Source organism: Lonchura striata, chromosome 2 (assembly GCF_050655825.1).
Source record: "Lonchura striata isolate lonStrDom1 chromosome 2, ASM5065582v1, whole genome shotgun sequence".
Lineage (NCBI taxonomy): Eukaryota > Metazoa > Chordata > Aves > Passeriformes > Estrildidae > Lonchura > Lonchura striata.
The window spans coordinates 150324400-150346067 of NC_140704.1; the positions used below are offsets into that span (position 1 = coordinate 150324400).

General features: G+C 39.4%; 1 long non-coding RNA gene across 1 annotated transcript in view; it reads right to left on the reverse strand.

Moving 5' to 3' along the window:
* Nucleotides 1-915: 915 nt before the first annotated feature.
* The window catches only part of LOC146768483 (uncharacterized), a 29413-nt gene continuing 8660 nt past the window's right edge, over nt 916-21668 (reverse strand). Inside the window, exon 3 of the long non-coding RNA XR_014953119.1 lies at nt 916-20966. This is a non-coding gene — a long non-coding RNA (uncharacterized LOC146768483). The remainder of the gene's footprint in view (nt 20967-21668) is intronic.

The following is a 21668-nucleotide window of genomic DNA, read 5'->3' on the forward strand; positions in this document are numbered from 1 at the left end:
TTGTCACACAACCCCAGGCCTTTGAGGGCTATAGTGAATATTGATATTTCTTATGTTGGGTGTGTGGGTGCTGGTCAAGTCACCAGCTGTCCCCATCTGCCCTGAGCAATGCTGGCACCCCCCTCCCTCTCTCAGACTGGAACACTCAGTGTCAGGAGACCAAAAGTTCACGGCTTTATCACAAACCCCTTCTTGCTCTGAGTCATGTGTCTACCTGGAAAACACTGGCTCTCAGTCTCCATCTGGGCTTTTCATGAAAAAAACCCTAAAATAATCACTTGCACAGCAGTGTCTCAAATGCCATTATGCATTGTCACAGTCTCCTGCATGTTAAAACAACATTTGCTAGCCCAGCAGGAGCCATTCTGACAAAATTGCTGAACGGGGCACTTTGGGCCAACCGTGTCCAATCCGGTGCTGTTGCAATTCCCACAGAAAAGCACAGGCAGTGACACACTCACTGCACCATAAAGAGACAATGTAAACTCTGAGTGTGAGTCACACGGACTGGGCTTACACTGTTTTTTCCCTCATGGTACATCCCAAAACAATCCTCTTACCTTTTCTCCTCACCTTTGCAGTTCCCTTATTATAAACTCAGTGTGTGACCGTAGAATATTTTGTATCAGATGCACTCAGAAAGTTTTCCCTACAAAGCTCATATACATTCTTTTGAAGAATGAGGTTTTTCTGTCAATGGTTTCCTGTTCCATGCACTTGCTGGCCAGCAGACCATCTCTTTACACTTTTAAAAAATGTTATTCCTATACTCCTGCTTCTTTTTACTCATATAATTTCCTTGTTGTTGAACTCTGTCTATCTTCATGGCAGCATCCTAGAAGAAATTAGCAAGTTTGCATTTGGTACAATATATCTTATTTGTGTTTGAAGATCTTAGAGGCATAGAGGCATTCTGTCTAGTTATTGTCTCTGCCAGGCTCCAAAGGAGCCTCATTTTCCTCCACTCCTCTCTTCTGCTGCAAGGTGAGTCCTCACATCAGCACCAGAAGATGAGTTGTATGAGAGCTAGCAAAACCCCCAGCACCATCCAAGGCCTATTCCTCCCTGTTGGGAACACATTGGTATTGAATGACTCGACCTCACCATCATGTGGAGAGAGGGAAAAGAGCCAACAATGCCTCTGGACACTGCATGAAAAGATTCTTTCCTGACTGTGTCTGCCCAGCCACCAACTGGGCATCTCAGGGTGCTGCCCACTCCCAGTCCATGTCCCTGTATCCAGAGTATGCCCTTGTTTTCCTGTCAGGAACACAGAGATGACCTCAGCTAAGCACAGGACTTGAGCAAACCCTGGCAGTGACCACAGGGAGCCTGAGTTGGAGTGCAGGCTGTCTTGAGCATCACAACAGAGAGGGCAGCCTCTGGGTTATAATTCAGATTTGTCAAAAAACAGAGGAGCCTTTAATGGGAATATTGCCTGGGCCACCTTGATGGATTATCACCTTCCTGGCTCACCCCCTTAGTCTGGGTCTGCTGGCAGAGAGAGCCAGCAGGGATTGTCCCTGTGACAGTGCTGACAGTGAGGATTGGCTCAGGGGGGTGGTGAGAAGGGCAAGGAAAGACATAAATCTGGATTGTGGAATACCATGGTTTGAAGAAACAAAAGGACACCTTTGGCTCCAAGATCTGGTGGCTCCAGAGGAGAGCAGCTGAGGTGTTGGATAAAGGGCCGGCACACCTCCTGCATGATCTGTGGTGGCCTGAAGAGCAGCAGCTGCCAGATGCAGCTGTATTCCCATTTCCTTCGGTCTGCTGGTTTGGTCTGCAGGACTTCCATTTACAGGATTCTTTTTTTCCTTTCTCCTAGCCACAGGGGAGCTTATCAGATAAAAGAACTTGGTGAAGTGACAAAGATTGATTAACAGTGAGGTGGAATGGGATTTTTATTTCTGCCTTCATAAACACCTGAGTGACAGTCAGATGTGTGTGACTGTGGTTTTATCAATAACAGTTTATGTGAGATGGGCTTGGACTACAACATTTTGTATTTAAACATCTAAATCTTAGGGGACTTTGAATCGTAACAATATTAGGTAAAGGAATCAAATGCTGCAGTATTTCAGCACCAGGGAACAGCTGTAACAAACAGGAAGTGTTTCAGAGAGAGATGACAAAAGCTGTGCAACAAGATTTGGGGGCATTCCAAGAGATAATTCCTCCTAAATTAAAGTCAATATGTAAAATTTTGACTGGGAAAATTAAGATGGTAGAAGGCATATTTCAGATCCTTGGCCCAGCTATCTTCAGCATCTACTTTAACACTGGATCTGTATCTCAAAGGAATACTAAGTGAGTTTACTGACAACAATAAATTCAGAGGAGCAGTCGAGTCCCCTGAGGGCAAGGAGGCTCTGCAGAGAGACCTTGACAAATCAGAGAAATGGGCACTCACCAACAGTGTGGAGATTAAAGGCAAGTGTTGATCCTGCAGGTGGGATGGAGAGCCCTGGATGTACAGACAGACTGGGCAGTGCTGAGGAAAGGGCCTGGGATCCTGGCTGATGCCAAATTGAACCTGAGTCAGCAGAGCCCTGGAGCCAGGAGGGGCCAACCCTGTCCTGGGACATCAGGCACAGCATCCCCAGCCAGGCAAGCAGGGGACTGTCCCACTCTGCTCTGCACTAGGGTGGCCTCACTTCCAGTGCTGGGGGCAGTTTTGGGTGCCACAATATAAAGACCTTAAGCCATTAAAGAGTGTCTAAAGGAAGACCATGAAGATGGTGAAGGATCTGGAGGAGAAGCCATACGAGATGTGACTGAAATAATTTTCTGTGGCTGAAATCATCATCTGATCAGCCTGGAGGAGACTGAGGAGATCTCATTGTGGTCTGCAACATCCTCATGAGGGGAGCAGAGGGACAGACACTGATCTCTCCACTCTAGTGACCACTGCCTTGAGAAAACAGCATGGAGTCTGGGGAGGTTTAGGTTAGAAACCAGGGAAACTTTTCCCCAGAGGGTGGTTGGGCCCTGCAAGATGCTCCTCAGGGAAGTGATCACAGCACCAAACCTGAAAGAGCTCAAGTGTTTGGACAATACCCTCAGATACATGGTGGGATTCTTGGGGTGTCCTACACAGGAGCAGGAGTTGGGCTTAATGATCCTGATGGGTCCCTTTCAACTCACCACATTCTATGATTCTATGATCTGATTGCACTTTTTTTCACGCATCACTTTGTAATGGAGGATTAGAAGGAATGTGATGAAATTACTACTGCTTCTAAAATCTGGATAATAAAATACCTCCCTGGGTTTTGGGGACATCTTTACACAATCAAGGCTAATTTTTTTTTTTAATGCAGAAGATTATTTCATTATTATTATTATTACAGAATAACAAGCTGAGGTCTCGCTGGGATCCAAATCCTGATTTTTAATCAAAGATTGGATAACAAGCAGTCTGTAGGTTTTGCAATTTGGGCCAAGTAGGACCTTGAGAGAGTAAGTTACAGTGCCTGTTTTCATTATGTGCCATGTGTGGATGAAGGGAGCCATAAGAGACCATTTAGATGAGTGACTGGTGTTTGATCCATTTTCTGCAGACCTTGGTAAGGCTTTCATCCAATATGGCATGTAAAGGATGAAATTCCTTGGTGGAATTGCTCCTCCTGCTTCTGCCAGCAGAGCTTTTTGTTCATGCTTCTGCCTGTTGCTCATAGGCCTAATTGGGAAGCAATTCATCAAAAGTTTCATCATTCATGATGAAACTGATGTTTCATACATACATATCATAGGGCTAAAAGAAAATTTCAAAGTTCAAAAGCTGCTGATGGAAGTCAGTTCACATCTCCTCTGTGCTGGATGACAAGAGAAGGATGAAATTTGCGTGCACACATGTGGGTGCTTGCACCAAGTAAAAAAAAATAATACCTGTCCTGAGTTCCTCTCAATTTGGAGCCAGAAGCTTGTACGGGCGCTTCTTTTCTATGCTATAAATAAATAAATAAATAAATAAATAAATACAATTTTTTGGTCTTCTGAATTCTGTGTTAAGGGTGATTCAACTCTTCTGAATGACAAAAAAGAGCCTTTTTTAAAAATAAAATGTCTTTTTTTTTTCTTTTACCATATCTTCCAGAGGTAATCTTACAGACATAATCTATGATAACCACATAGAAAGAGAAAAAGGCTTTCGGTATTTTTCACTCTTTCACAATTCTCAGTTATTTTTCAACTGACACTTTAGCAGCTCCTCCAGCAGGATTCGTTCCTGACCACAAGGTTGCTCAGTGGTCCCTGAGAGATGTGACATTGCAATCCCCCTGTGTCATTTCAGGATGCTGCAGCACCACAGCCTAGATTGGCTCTTAACAGAAACTGTGTTGATGGTATTAGGAACTGGAATAAGCACCAATGTGAGAGGTTAGAAGTGTTCAAAGGCAAATTTTGGCATAAATCTTAGAAAGAGTGAGGAAGCTATAATGGCTTTAAGCAGTTAATAGAAATTTAATTTTCTGGCCATCTTCCAGAAAATGGATGCCTGATATTGAATATTTTGGCCTAAAGTGAAGCCAAAATATTTAATCTAAATCATTCCTTGCTCCATTCTTACTATTTTTTTCTGCCATTATTTTCCATGAAAGTTGCTTGCCCAAAACTATACTGAAAGAAAAGATTCAGATATTGTAGATAAGGCTAGAGGAATTATACTTGTAATTTAGCAAACCTGATGAATGGCAGAATTTGCCATCAAATAACTTATTTGCAAATTGGTGACTTCCTATTCACAGCTGAAATCCATCTGTGTGCAAAAGACCTCAGAGAAGCTTTATGTGTCACTTCCATCTCACTTAAAAGAGCATTTTGAGGACTCTTGTGGGACTAGCAAGATGAATAGGCCATGTTCTGACCTGCTGCACAGGGGTGAGTTTTATCCTTTCTGACTGGCTAAAATGATACAAACCTTAAATAAAGCACATATTGACATTGTAAGACACTATTAAGGTCCTCAGTGTACCATGGTGATGAACCATGACCAAAGTACTCCCAGGGTTGTAATAATTCATTACTGAAATAACTTCCTTCTAATGACTAAGGCTGACTGTGTCAGAGAGCTTGGACTTCTAACCCCAAGGCTTGTTATATAGCATTAAATAAATCTCACTTTCTCTTCATTTACCTACTGTATCAAAGGTCATGAATCATAGCTGACAGCAAGATTTGGATAGGTATCTTTTAACAATCTCCCTGATTATGGGATGAAGCTGCTGTTAGGCAAGCCTCGTCCTGTACTCCCAAAGAGGTGGCAGGCACACATGGATAGTACTGAGAAATTCCTTCCCATTCACAACTGAGCCAATTGCCCTCTAAATGTTTTCCTTGCATTTCTAGTTCTTATTTTCATTTTTATTTTCCTTTTTATTTTGGACATAAACAAATTGTTGCTCTTTCATGTGAATGCCAGCTAGCAAACAGTCAATTCTTCCTCAAGGTATTTAAATCCATTGATCTTGGACTTTCTCAAGCTCTGCCAGGAAGTGGCATGATAAGAGGTGGAGGGCTCATCTTCCCTCAGGCACTACCACTGGGTATTACCTTGGAGCTGAGGGAAGTGGGAATTAGTTCCATTTAACAAAGTAGAAAGAGGAAGGTGGATGTCTCCCACCCTGGGTCACTGCTCTAACTTCTGCATTACAAGAGAAAAGCACTTCATGGAGCACTCAAGCTGCTCTTCTAAATCAAAAGTGACAGCTAGCACCTTATGGATATCTCAGATTTTTCAGTGTATATTTCATACACTCTGGAAATACCCTAGATTAGAAACACTCTGAGCTTTTACAGGACTGGTCTTGAAAGAATCAAGATTCAGGACTTTTGGTCCTGGTCCCATAAACTTTTCTTGTCTGCATACAACCCCTCTGACATCATTAAAGTCATTGACAGAAGTGAATTGCATGTAAACCATCATGTATACAGCAAATGTGAACCTTCCTAACTACCACCATTTGCCTTTGAAATAAACAGGCAAATAACTATTAAAGGTCTTAAATGTTTATTTGCATTTTTCAAAATGTAATAATCTTCATGCAGTGAAACAGATGGATCATGGAAATTCATGCATGAAAATAAATAACCCTTTTTCCACCAGTATCTAGCAATCACAGGGCCCAGTGATCATTGAATTTCTCCTATTTTCTTGAAATAGCCCTTAAATTAGAGATGGCCCAAGGATTGTTTTTTATTTATTTACTTTATTTCACTTAGCATAAGATTAATTTTACTTAATGAATAAGTAAAGAGAAATTATTTAGATAAGACTTTTGAAGATATATGTTATAAAACATTTTAAGCTGTGACACTATGATAAAGCAATGAGCTGGGTTAAAGAGTGGGAAAACCAGGATAAAAGAGCAATTTTTCAATATAGAAAGGACTTAAAAATTAACTTCCCTGGCTTTTGCTCAGTTTATTTAGTAATTACCCTCACAGGTGACAAGTTAGAGAAAGGTGAAGGTGATAGGAAGGTAAAAAAAGAAAAGAAGCACAGGAGAATGTATGACAAGAAGAGTTATTTTGCCAAAACAATTTCTGATTTTCTTCACAACTGCAGTGTCCAATGTAGATCATATCACACTGGAAAAAAATGTCTGAAGAACTAGACCATCAGTTCTAGTAAAACTGATCAAAACCAGTAGTTAGAACATGCCATAAAGAGATGAAATACTATAATTATTCTATTTTCCTCTGAGAAAGTTCAATTATTTAAATACTTTAACCATTAGGCTCTGACAAAATGTGAACTGTTGGAAGCTCTGTTGGTGAACGTCTCCCAGAAGTTTTGGGTAGCTAAGGTTTTATGGATTTGACTCCTCAAAATATGTGGGCATTGGAGTATTTAATTTGAGATTCCATGAGAGTATTGTCAACTACAGTAATCTACTCAACCCAGGCTTTCATTTTGGAAAGAAACAATGAAACATTTATATGCTTCTTTAAATGCTAATCTGTTTTTGTTTAGCAGCTAGACCAAAATATTAATTATTCCTACAACCTTACTCAAGGACAAAGATCCTGTTGATGAGCTTCCGAGAGACTTCATCTTACATAAATGAGTGATTAAATAGCAAATGAAATTTTGTGCTGAAAAAAAATTAAAGTAATAAAGCATAAGGACCTCTTAAATCACTTTTCAAACTTTGCAGCATTCAAGACTAGCAGCAGTGGATGAAGAAAGGAGCAAAGGCTTTTCCAAAAATCTCTCCACCATGTTCAGCTGCAGTGAAAAAGTTTATATTGGAATGCACAAAGAATAAGGTTGTAGTATTTCAAATAATTTTGTAGTTCCTGTCTGTGCTCTGCATAGTGGCTTGTCCCGTGTGATCTCATCTAAGGTACTATGTGGCATTGGAGGAACATTTCTTCAGAAGGACAATTCAAAACAAGGAAGAATTAAAGGAATCAGTAGGATTAATAACAGACATAGAAAGTCCCCACAGTGAAAAACAATAAAAATCTTAAAAGATCATGATGGAAACAAATATGAAACAACTCCTTAAAAGGAAAAAAAAAATAGAATTAATATTGATTAGGAACATAATTTTTCTCTGTTTTCCCTGACTGATGTTACAAATAAAGAGCATTAATTCAGCCTACAATGCACCTTTACACCTTTTGACAGACATAGCAAAAATAAAGTGATTTATATGATTTGTCATCCTTTTCTTATGTAACAGTTAATTAAAGTTGTGATTTTTTTTCCATAGAAAATCTGTTTAAGATACCAAATTTAACAATATTCTCAAACAAATGTGGCTGCTCAGGCTACACATGTACCAACACCTACAATATCTTAGTTTTTGAAGAAAGAGTATGTTTGATAATGACTGTTTGAAAGAATGCATATGTTCATAATTGTCTACTGCAAGTTTTCAAAATTTCCTTATATGTAAACCTTAAAGCTGGATGTAAGGTTGCAACAAAACACTTCTAGATCTATTTTTCCTGGTCTTGCTCAGAACAGAGTTTTCTCTCATATTTGTTTCTGACTTTTACTGCTCTGAGAGTATAATATAATTACACATCTCGCAGAATATCCCAGTTATATTTTGTGAAAGTAATTAACTGCATTCTCAAGTTTTCCACATTCAGTGTTTAAGAAAACCAACTCTGGCTCATTATCGGTCTTTTCTTCCCTCATCTTCTCTGGAAATCAGAGGGAGATTTGCTGTCCCTGATACATTGCTGGTCACATTGCTAATGAGCACAAGATAGCCTCTGTCTATTAAATGAATAGCTAATTTTTATCAAGACCATGGTATATAAAATATCTATCAGAGTGTGAATAAATTGCACACTTAACCATCCATATTTAATAGCAAAACAGTCAACAGACCTGAAATATAAATAATGCTATGGAACCTGAACACTCAGAAACATTTAATATTCAGTGAACTATCTTTTCCTCCTATCATCAGAGATAAAGGAATATTATAGCACCACCTTGCTTTACCTTTTCCATAAAATTAATTACCTTTCAACAGACCCCATTTAATTGCTTATAAAACTGATCTGACTTTCCAGCTTTTTTAGCAACCTGTATGTCATCAACAAAAGTGCTTAGAATAATAAATTAGCACTCCATCCTTTTTCATATCCTTCATATAATCACAAAATTAAAACTAAATAGATGGCCTATTTCATTTTGCCACAAGCAGTAGATATATCTCAAAAATACACAAGAAAAATATACACATATAGGCTCTTTCTTTTAGAAAAAACACATGGTCTGTAATATTCTGACACTGTTGAATCATTAGGATATTACTCCCTAAAGGCCACTGTTCTGAACTAAATGATGCTGATGAACTTGGTCGAATTTTGTGCATGAAATAGTTTGTAGAAATGTACATTCTTAGTAAGTCCATGGAAACAGTCACAGTAGAAAATGAAAATTTAGAATAGAATAGAATAGAATAGAATAGAATAGAATAGAATAGAATAGAATAGTTGAGATTAGTTGGAAAGACAATCATCCTCTTGATGAGTCCAACTGCCTGACCTATTCAGGTCTGGTCAAAAGATAAAGCAGGTTGATAAGGGAATTGTCCAGATGCCTCTAAACACTGACAGGCTTTGGGCATTGACCACACCTCTAGGAAACTTGCTTCAGTGTTTGGCCAACTTCTCTGTGAATAAAAGCTTCCTAATGTCAAGACTGACCCTCCTCTGATGCAGCTTTGAGCTGTTCCCATGCATCCATCATGGGATACCAGCGGGAAGAGTATCTGTTCTGCTAGCTATATAGAATAATAAATTCACCAAAATGTATTATTACACAAGTAATTGTTCACAATGAGTAGACTCACAAACCCCTTGCTCCCTCCTCACTCCCCCATAGAATGAATAATATGCACAAAAAATTGTTCTGGATAAACATTTTGTGACCCAAAATCTGGAAAAAACAAATTCTCTTGGAAGAGATAAAATTTTTGCTTAATCCCGGTGTAAAATACTAGATGTTATTTTAGCTTTCTACAACTTTTGGATATTTAAAAATGAAGACAAAATCACTTCAAACTACTTTATTCAAAAGCAGGCAAAAATGCCAAATTCCTTTTTTAGATTTATATTTGAGTTTTTTAAATTTGTCTAAAAAGCTTATTGAAACTATTATGACTCTTAAAATTGCCTATTGACTTTCCATAATTATCTCACTATTTCCTTTCTCAGTAGAATTAGTCTTTGACCAACATATTTACATAGAACATGTCTCTGGTTTTAAACTCTGGTTTTAAAGTACTTGAGCCCAAAACTAGGGAGACTATTTAAATCCAAACTACCTCCTCATTAGGAAATGCAGTACAGACATTTGTCTAATATCACCTCTATTTAAATGCATCATTCTGATGCTTGTGATTCACTTTTGCACTCTAAATTGTCACATCAACATGAATTTGTATGGCAGGCTGCTGCCAAGTGCAGTATTTAAGGGAGCAACAGTGCTGGTTTTAGTGGGTTTGCATGGGCAGGTTTTGGGTGACTACAAGGATGCCTGGTAGCTGAAAGCAAATAGATTTTTTAAAAAATAGGGAATTGCAACAAATTTTGGACATGAGGCTAAATTTTCACCCTTTTGGCAGTAGTACCCTTTGGTTAGCAACGCTGCTGCAGCTTCTGGAGGATGGTCAAAAAGAAATGAGGGCATCCAGCCCTGGCCCTCACCATGCTCTTCAGTTCGTTTCAGATGGCAGCTCTAGACTAGAACTGCTCAAGTTGACTGTGTGTCAGAATCACACAACTCAGTTGGAAGGGCCCCATCAAGTCCAACTCTTATGCCCAAGTGAATGGCCCATACAGAGATCAAACCTGTGACCTTAGCACCATGCTCTGGCCAGGTAATCTTATGTCAGAACACAACCAACTCTTATATGTCATCCTTCTGCCTTGAGTTTTGAAAACTCAGGAACAAGGTGCTTATCCCTTCTGGTCATCACCAGGATATTCATGTTGTTTGAAATTTCCAGCAATCCTAGGTCCAGCTCTAGTTTTTGTAAGACATGAGGCTACACCCAACCCTCCTCCTGTCACAACAGAACTCTTACACCCACCTTGCTTTGGCTTCCAGAAACCAGGTGTTCCTTTCAGGTGGCTCTGACACTGCAGGTGAAGGATAGATCTGAGTTGCTGAGTGGTTTAAGTATGCCCAGAGACCAGCCAAGCTGTCTCATGAGGGGTAGCAGTGATATAATTCCCTGGAAATCTGCACTATAGCGAATCCTGGAAACTGATGTCCATGACCATTGCTGGTGCCAAGTGCATATTTTTCTCTCATCTAAAGAGCAGCCACATCATTTGGAGCAGGTGCTGTTGCAAACCACTACACACAGATAACAGGAAAGCGGTGTAATTCTGTTTATGTAATGTAGGATGTGAGGACATCACTCTTGTCCTGTCCATCTCACCCCTGGACTGCCTCTTCCCACTCCCCAGTCTGATAGTGCCTGATGGCAACTTTGCAGGCACAGGACCCCAAGGTAACAGAGAAAGAATTTAGGAGGTGCCAAAGATCCATTCAGGAGAGAGGTGGATTGCTCTGGGATCAGTCTGACTCACAAAGAACAAACACAAGAGAATTTCCCACTCCCTTCCATCTGTGTGCCCAGACAGAGGAATATAAATGCAAACTTACTTCAGTCATGCCCTATCCACTCCTCAGTGACAGGATATCACTGCCCTGACCTTGTCATATTTCCCTAGAAACCAGGGAAATATGACTGAAATTTGTCTGACTCAGTTTGTTTGAAATCTTCCCAAGGAATGGGATTGGCACATGGTAAAGTGCTTGGGACACTTCTGGAAAAACATATTATCATGCTAACATAGGTGTCAGGATGAATCATCTCCCACAGAAGGCTTTCCACAGCCCACACCGCAGCTCGGGGGACGAGGCACACTCCACACTCCTCCTTCACTCCGAGCCAGCCTTGGCACACACTCGTGGTAACTGCAGGGGCAGAGAGCAGCGCGGGGCTCTGGGAACACCGATCAGCTCTGCCTGGCCTGGCAGCCGCCCCTCTGAGGTCCCTTTGCTTCTCATCCTGCACACAGCTCAGCCATTCTTAACATCATTCCTTTGACTTGTCCTTAGACTCGTTCTTTGCTGTGCCAGAGCGGCAGAGAAGCTCCTGCCTGCGCCTCGCTGATCCTGACTTCCAGCTAAAAAGTTTCCACAGGAGAGCAGGGAGTGAGTCCTGAGGATCTGAACTTGGGACCCTTCTCTGCAGCATCAGAGTTTCTGAAGAGTCCATTTAATTCAGCAGCGGTCTTGATGACTTTCACTGTGTGCTCATCACGAGACAGAGATGGAATACCTAATGTTAAGCAATATTTAATATTAAGAAAGCCACATGAGTTTCAACAGAACTTGTAAATCAAACTTGCCTGGCAAGATTTTACTGTGATTTAGTTCCTCTAAGTAAAAAGCATATAATTTCTTCCCACTCCAATTATTTAATTCTCTTTAATTACATGGGGAAAAAATTAAATTCCATATATTTTCTTTTAGTAAATTTTTTTTCAATATTTTTTTTTGGTTTCTAGTTTCTTTTTACGTATTAAAGAAAAAAAAAACCCTTATTTTTCTTGTTTTCCTGCAATTTTCCATATCATGTTTTAATTGTCTTTTTTGTTTGGAAATAATATTTTTATTTTTAATTTTTATTTTTTTATTACTTTTTGTTACATATATTTTCAATTTTTTTTTGTTGTCCTTTTTTTTTATGTTGTTTTTATCAGAAGATGTCTACACAGCATTCAGGATAAGGATTTCGCATGGACTTATGTGGTGACCAGAGTTAAAGAAAGAGAGGACACTTGTATTTTCAGAAAGTTATATATTAGCTGTTGCCAAATGGCTTCAGCTGAACAAGCCAGGAGCCATGGTGGCAGATTTTGAGAATCACCAGGTTCTACTACTGAGAATCTGGACTCCTTTGTGCCTTCAAATTATTTCACAGCACATGTGAACCTTCACAATGTGATTTGAAATTGGAGCTTTAGTTGTCATGCTAGTACCATCACTGCTTTTTCTTTCCTTTTTCCCCCAGTGTATTTTCACCTCTCAGATAGACAGGAAAGCAGGGAGGGGAGCAGCAGAAGGGAAAAAAAGGACCCTTTTTAATTCTCCATCTGTATGGGGCCACAGAAATGCCTTAAGCTGAACACAACAGACTGAAAAACGAGTGGGAAGAGATTATCAGAAGCCTGGCAAGAGGAGAGTGCAGTTGGTGGTCAGGTGAAGGCTGCTTTGGAGGATAAGCAATTTGTGTGTTATCAGTGCAGGAGAGAGAACAGTAGCTCCCTACACTGAAAGGAGATTAAAAGTAACAATAGTCTTTTCTGTACGCCATAGGCCAATCTGTTAAATGCAAGGAAAGCCGAGAAGCTGCTTAGAGCTGATGTTTGTTTAATTTTCACCTGCACCCACTTGAACTGTGTAAATGACATGGTGCTTTTCAGAACACATGCACGTTTCCATGTGGCACTGATTTGTGGAACTGTACCCAGCTGATCTAGCAGTGCAAGATCTGCTGTGAGTATAAAAGACATTGTCCTTCTCTCACTCTGGGTAGCCTTGTGGTTCCAGAAAAGAATAAGGAAATGCTATTTGGTTTTTTATTTTATAGTCATTGCTGTTCAGGTTTTTTTCTTTTAAAATCAAAAGTAATAGGTAGGTGATAGTAAAAAGGGGGGTGTACTACAGAATAAAGGACAAAGTAAGGTGACCTCATTTGCCAGAGGTAAAGTTAGGAAACTCAAGCATTGGCTCAGTTCACACCAAGATAGCTAACACCCTTGATGAATCAGTACATCACATGCACAATTTTGGAAGAAAGAGAGCACTGAAGGAGCACTAGAGTGAGGTAGTCAAGACAAGAGTTAGGACATAGGATACAGGATGGGTTTTTTTGCTGCTACTAATTTTCTATCAGTATATATGTGAATGATTTTGTATAAAGAATGTTACTTCCTCTGGCTTGAAATGTATTAAGTACATATTATTGAGATTATTGCACAGAGGTGATGGAATTTTGTTATTCCACTTGCAAGCCAGCTTCACAAGCATGGCTGGATAGGCATCTTAGCTGTGTAAGCAGAAAGCACCGTGCTCTCTGAGGGTCTTTTGTTTGCTAAACAATGGCACAGGGCAGACCCAGGACATCTTTCTGTTGCTTTCTTTGCCGAGTCACAGAATTTCTCAAAGTGCAGGCTTGCAAAATGTAAGCCAGAATATACTAATTACTCATAATTTAATAATTGCACATTGTCTTTTCTAGCTGAATAATCGATTTCTCATTCCAGCTGTTCTGCTGACTGTAGTCTGTGTTACAATTATTGTTCACAGGCTGCTCACTGTTTTTATCCTGTGGATATGATGGATGTTGCATGATGGATTCAGTTCTATGCAATTTTTTCCTTCTATTTTTGTGTGGGTTTTTTTTTTTTTTCACAACTACTTTTGTAGCATAAGAAATTTTAAGGATTGCACAGTGAAGCAGTTGCATGAATCAGAGTTTAACCATTGATTACGTCATCATCCATTAACAAAGAATCTGAAATTCATTTCCCCTACAGTATCCAAGTCCCCTTTCTGTTAGTAAATCCTGGTGTAGTTCTCAGGAGAAAATATGTTCCCTGTCACACACCTACATACAAACATGCATTCTCCTTCCTTTTAAATCAAAAATACCTTTTTCTTTATAATCAGGTTAATATACAAGGTGTTTTTTTTTTTTTTTTCAAATGGAGTCACCAAACACATAGTGTTGAAATATTTTCAGTTATATTTTTCTCTCTTTTTCAACAGCATCTCATTAAGAAAAACCTGTGGTTGTTTGGGTTAGTTTTTTTTTTTTTTAATTAATAAATCTAGTGAGGCTGTCTCTCTGCTTTATGCAGGTTTAACATATGATACCTGATATATCCTCTTCCTATTTGTGAGTCAAACTCCATGACAAATTCTTTTGTTCATGATTTTCTGACACTTCTATTTATCCAGGCTGTCATAATATATTAAATTATCATCTCTATATTCTAGTTATTTTAGTCAAAGAGGAAATTCATTCCATGACATGAGGAGCTGGAGTCTAGTGGACTGACTGGCTCATGAGTTCACTTAAAGCATTTCTAAATAGAAATTTTCTGATCTTCTGTCAAAATTGTTCTTTTTTTTTTCAATTTTCTGTTGCTCCTGTTTTTCAGGAAAAAAATAAAGAACATTTTACTCATAAATATATATTTTTTTACAAATCCTAAAAACATTATCTACTTTAAAAAAAGGGCAAAATGTTAATTTAGGAAATGTATTTTTATAATCATGGCTTATTTAAGGCATTCAGAAATTGACAATAAGAAACTGCTTCCTTAATTATATAGTTGATAGACTTTCTTATAAAGGAATAAAAGAAAATGTGACCTTCATCCTGCTGATTTATACTACAGCCATCTTCAGAAATACATTTAACTGTGTTCTGGAGTTGCTTGGCTCTTGTCTTGCCTCTGCAAAGTAAGCAATGGTGCTCATAAGGAACTTATCAGAGATGCTGGAATTAAACCAGAAACACCCTGATTCCATCTAGCCTTGAGAAAATGCAGGTGCCCTCAGTGTCTGATTCTATATCTACCTGTTAAAACAAGAAATGTGTATCTTTTTAAAACTAAGAGATCTGAGAGAAAGCTTTTGCTATGGGGCACTGTTGCTGAAACCAGAACAAACCAGGGTTAATAAAATGAAGGCACGAAACACAAAAACAAATGCACTTGTTGTGGTTTGCTCACAAGCTCTGAAGCTGAGTTGGCCACATGGCTGCATTAGCCATTCCATCAAGGTCAAGAATCCCAAATGAGTTGCTATGGGAAACAAATTACTGAGGTGTCAGCTGGAGCTGAAGGTTTAGATATGAGGCAACTTTACCCATTATATGCTTGAAAGATTTCCGGAACAACAGAAGCTGGGCAAGAGCATACTGGTAATAACAAGACTGGGAGAGCAGATGCTTCACTGACCTTTGCTCCGAGCGTTCGGACTCCCCATTTGCCAGCACGCCTGAGTGGAACAGAAAGGAATTGCAAATAGGGTGGGCTCTCCTGAGGCACAAGTAAATAATTCTTTAAAAAATCAGATATCAAGTATTGTTTTTAGGGAGCTAGGTAAAAGAAACTCAAAAGCTCCTGAAACCACCTGGGACTCATGGCCTCCTCTTAAGGATGAGGAGAGATAGGTCACAGTCATTTTTACTACAGCATTAATTTCAGGCGAAGGAATTAAAAGCCAGAGAAGGGGCAACCTGCCACAGAGTTAAACTGCCCACCAGAACCCAGTTTTATTCACTCTGCTCACTTGCTAAATGGTCACTGTGAACATGACCTTGGCTGGAACTGTCTGTGGAAAGAGAATTGGGGGGACTGGACCTCCAATCCAACTCTGACATCTGTCTGTGTGAAGGCATTTTTGTAATCTTGACCCCGGGAAGCTTACCTCCAGATCTGTGGGAACTGGAATATTTTCAGTTTACACCAAGCATTAATTTTGACAAAATAAAAAAAAAAAAATTCTCTGTCATATGCAGGTTTGTTCAGAAAAGTTTGGGTAAATCTCTCTCTCTCCTAGTTTCAGAATGCTGATCCAGCTGTTCACTCAGCAGCTATGGGATGGTTTGCAGACAGTGGTGCTATCACCACAAATAAAATTATGTACCTTGTCTTTATCACATATTTGTTTAAATGTTCTCATCCATTTCCCTTTTTTTCCATTGAAGATCTTTACATTATCTATCCAGGAGCAGAAAAAGGACTTTTTCTCTAGTGAGATAGAGGAAGCAACATCTGCTCTTGAGACTCACATTGGATGCGACTACTGGGTAAAAAAATATGCATAATTAATTTCCATTAATGAAGACATTTTACTACACACACAACAGATAAAAATCTGGCCTACTATTTCCTTGACTTCATGATCCTTTTCCCAGGGACTGTCTTTACTTCAGCCAGTTGCTCCTACTATGGTTTTATATCTGAGGGTTTCTTTTTAAATGTGTTAGAGATGGGGCTGGGAGAAAGAGTTAGACACAGACTTCTGTTTGTAAATACCTTGCATCATTTCTACACTCTCTGTCCTACTAAAATATTGAAAAGAGACATGTTTGGGTGATTTTTCATAAAAATACTTTAAACAAAACAAAAACCTAAAGACCTGTGTAGGAGATCTTCACGTTCCCATAGTATCTGTATTTACATATTATAGCCAGGACCTCAGTGTTCAGATGACTCCCAATATAAATGTATAACATCAGGATCAGGAGATATATTTTTATAAAGGACAAAGGAACAGGCAGTGAAAATCTTTCCACATCTGTAATAAGGCATTATTTCTCTCCAAGTATTTGTCTCTCTGGCTTTTTCCCTGTGTTATTTGTTGGATTGTAATGATCTAGAGTGAGTTAAAGCTGGATATTACATTTTATCATGGCAGTGACAAAGCTTTGATGTCCTGGAAGACTTTTTTTCTTTTTTTGCCTTTGGATTAGGTTTTATTACACTAAAGTATTGTGCAGGAATAACTGAAGGTAATGCCACTGACAGAACTGTGCCAGCAAGATCTGTAAATCAAACCATAATTTATACACTGTCTGATAGCTCTCTTGAAAACATCTGCTCTGACCTCTGATTTCAAAGAAGCTACAGTAGGGATTTTTTGTGCAATTGCAGATGTGAGTGGCTTTCACATTCTCAGGCAACCTGAAATGAAGCTACACTAATGAGAACAAAGAGATTTCTAAATGGAGAAATGCAACCTCTGCCTGCAGTAGAAGTTGTTGCCAGTGGGTTTTCTTTTAAGCTTTCTCTAGTTAGTCTGGTGGAGTAAACACAGGTATTTCTGGGAATGCTCTGTTGAAGAATTTAAGAATAATCTCCATCTATTTCAGCTGCTGTCCTCAGAGCTAAAGTGCAGTGCTGCTGCATTAAGGAGCTCTGTGCAACTGGAGATTGCTTTGCCAGTCCCTGAAATACAAACATTGCGTTAGAAATGACCAGTCAATTAAAAGAACAAAGGTAAGATGGTCTTGAGAGCTGGGATACTAGGTGAAAATACCTAGAATGTAGGAAAACTAATCTTAACATGAAAGTCTACACTGGGCCAGTGTCATTGCAAGAAATCTTGGAACTGGTATCAAAATATCCTGAATGATTAAATCTATTGTAAGAAACATGAGTGCCTTTCTCCTGTAGAAGACAGGAAACTGCTTGATTTATTAAGTCATGTTCAATGCTAATTTAGTACTAAAATTATCAAAAAACATGTCCATCCTGTAAACTATGCCTGTATTAGATGACCCAATGGCCCAAAGTGAGGTAATGTGGGCCTTATGGTCCTGACTTGGAGGTATGAGTAGCTTGGAAAGGTATGCTCTTGTCTATGTTGCTCTGGGAAGGGATAAAAGATAAAAGTGGCTTCTTGCAGTGCAGGAGAATAGGACACAAAATTAGACACCTTCTCTATTTTTTTTTTTTTTTTTTTTTTTTTTTTTTTTTTTACAAAAAGGGAAAAATATCTACTCTAACATGCCTTGAGTGTGTTAGGCAGCAGATGAGAACTGGGAAGAAACTAATGGACAGAAAGAAAGAAGGATCAACACCAATGCTATGAACTGGTGTAGTAGATAGGTGAACAAAAAGAAATAGAGGAACAAAGGGAGCAAGAGCAGGACTGGACCTCATGGCTGGGCTGGAGCTAGAAGAATATATGTGTTGTGGATGGTGTATACTTAGAGTGACCGAAGTATAAAGACATTAAATCACTTGTGCAAACCAGATCAACATCAGCACTCAGGAAGATTGTCTCAACCTCAGCAATTTGGGAATCATTCAAGTCAATGATGATAAATCTCAGCCATTCTAAAATGTTCCTGTTGTCTTTGCATCCATTTTCCTGTTCCATTCTGCCTCCCCCCCTCACCTTCTACCCAATGAACACCCCCCTTAGCCAGGACTGACACTACCCCTCCGCTGCATCCTTCATGTTACTGAGCAGGAGAAGATCAAAAACCATCATGTAAACATGACATTTTCTGAGCTGGAGGAGCCTGGACAGGGTCCATTAAGATCATATCTAACCTCTGTCAGTGCTGAACACCAATATCAGTATTCACAAAGCACGAGAAATGTTGACAAAGATGAAGTAACTGAACCATAGAGGAACCTTTCCCTTAACTCCATTAGTTTGTGATTGCCTTTGCAGGCTGCAAGAGTAATGCTTATTATACACATCAAAAGGTGAGAGGTTTATTTAGCTGGTTTTGCAGATCTGTTTTTTTGAACCCACACAGCTGTTATTTGTGATGATTAACATGTATATAAAAACTGTGAAGTTTGTTTTACTTTGAAAGATACTATCTTACACATACTGTGGCAAACACACTCCAAGAGAAGATGCAAATTTTTAATAGGGAGAGTTTCTGTAGATAGCAACTTCTATATGTGCTGGGTTTTATGCTTTACTTCTTCGGTTATTTATTCTGATAGATTAAATAAAACCTCACTTTTTCTACCAGTCAGAACTTTGGTTTTGTCATCACATCTATCCTTAAAATCCATATCCCCTTCCATGTTATCAGTTGTTCTCTTTGACTATTTCTGTCTGCTCTTGGTTCTCTCAAAATCTGTTTTAGAGGTTAAGGGCATATTTTCCAAGCTGTTTAGGCTCCTGATTATGCAAATAGGTACTTGCCAGGCTTTTCAGAGACATCTTAAATGCCGAGAAGACGTGCAATTTATCTTAATAATACTTCAGTACCCACCTAATTTGTAAATTTAATTGGATGCCAAATATCTTTGACAGACTGACCCAAAGTAATCAGAGTTGTTCACAGAAGACCAGAAGTGTCATACTTTTTGGACTAGAATATCACAAGATTCAAAATACTATTTTCTGTGTTGGTATTTTCCCTTTCCTTTTCCTCATTCTCTTTGAATTGCATCATTTCTTTCAGCATTCTGAGGGGTTACCTACATCAGATAAAAATGAAGACATACAGCTCAAACTGTCCATTCCACTGTGCATACAGTCCCAATGTGTTGAAGCAACACTTAATAGAATTGTTTGGACAATAAAAGACCTTTAAATATCATCTACTCCAACCACCTTGACATGGGTAGGGGCACCCTTCACTAGATCAGGTTGCTTAAAGCCCCATTACACCTGACCTTGAAGACTTCCAGCAATGGGATATTCACAGCTTATCTGAGAAACCTCTTCTAGTGTCTCACTACCCCTTTTTGTCCTTTCTTATGTCCAGTCTGGATCTACCCTCTTTCAGTTTAAAACCCCTGCCCTTCCTCCTGTCACTACAGAACCTTGCAAAAAGCCTCTCGGTCTTTCTTACAGGCCCAGTTTAAGTCTTGAAAGGCTGCAATAAAGTCTTCCTGTAGCCTTCTTTTCTCCAAGCTGAATAATCCCAAATCTTTCAGCCTGTCTTCATAGGAGAGGAGCTTTAGCCCCCTAATGCTGTGTTCTCTGCAGATGCTCCAATAGGTCCATGGTCTGCTTGAGCTGGATGCAGTGCTCCAGGTGGGGTATCATGAGAGCAGAGGAGGAGAATCACCCCCCTCATCCTGTTGTCACATTTGTTTTTATGCAACTCAAGGTATTATTGGTTTTCTGCCTACAAGTGCACATTGTCAATTTATATCCAAGTTTGTATCTACCAACATCCCAAGTCCCTTTGCAACCTCTCCATCCATTCATCAGCCAGCCTGAAATGGGGCTGATAATTGCCTTGACCCAGGTGCAGGATCTTGCCTTTAGGTTTTTGGAACTTCCTGGGGGTCATATGAGCCCAGTCTTTTAAAGTACTTCTGGGTGCCATCCCTTCCCTCAAACCAATCAACTACACCTCTCAGTGTGATGTTATCAGCAAAGTTTCTGAAGCTGCACTCAGTCCCACTGTCAGTGTTGTTTGATTTGAAATGTTATAATATTCGATTGTATTGGTGCCAATTCAGTCCCTTGGGTGGTAATACCACTTCTCATTAGTTTCTACTTGGACATTGAGCTATTGACCACAACTCTGAATGCAGCCACTCTAGCAATTCTTATTTACGGAACGGTTGAGTCCCGAAATCTGGATTTGTCCAGTTTAGCAGAAAGAATGATTTGGGGAACCATATCAAAAGCCTTACAAAATTCCAGGCAGATGACATCCATAACTCTTCTTCCCCTGTCTACCAATGCAGCCACTCCATCATAGAAGGCCAGCAGATTAGTAAAGCACAATTTGTCCATGGTGAAGTCAGGCTTGCTGTCTCTAATCACCCCCCTGTCTTCCATATGCTTCAAATTTTCTTCCAGTGGGATCTGTTCCATGATATTCTGTCTGCAGGGCTGACTTCCATACGTCCAGCTGAGCTTGTTTTCTCCGAATTTTTTCAGTAGACAAATGAGTAAGACTCTATAATTCAGATATAAAAAACACAGTGAAGCCCTTTAGAATTCTCTTAGGTGCTGAAGTTACATCTGATCTGTTGCTTTCTATCTTTGCTGAGCAAACTGACAGTACTGAATTTAATTAGCTGGGGTATTTGTGTTGCTTGCCAGAGATATCTGCAGGAGTTACATCACACATCAATGGAAAGTAGCCAGTTTTCTTCCTCCAAACCCCTTAGGTACAGGGAATTTAGTGAAATAATATCTTTCAAGATGAAAGAAGGATTTTCATTGGGGTCATCTTGCTTTTTGAAAGTTTATTTGGAGATTTGGAAAGCACCAGCAGGTTAACCTCATCCTCACCAGGACAAACTGAAAATGTAGAAGTTCTGTTTGATTGTTTGGTTTGGTATTCTTTTTTTTTCCTTACCCTACTATAGAGAAGATTATTTGATCATTGTGAATACCATTTGGATATGTATAATTATTGTGTTTGGGCTTTTTTTTCCTCTCCTACTGACAGAGATCAATGAATTCATCCTCAACTATTTGTTGAAAGATTAGCAGGGAACACTGCTCCCAGTTCAGCAAAACAATTTGGAGGTGTGACCAACATGGACCTCTCTCATACCTGGTACAAAAATACCAGAATGACCATTCACAAGATTGCTGCTGCCAAGAAGTATCGTGATCAGCACCTATTCAGAGCTGTGGCTCACTGAGTTGT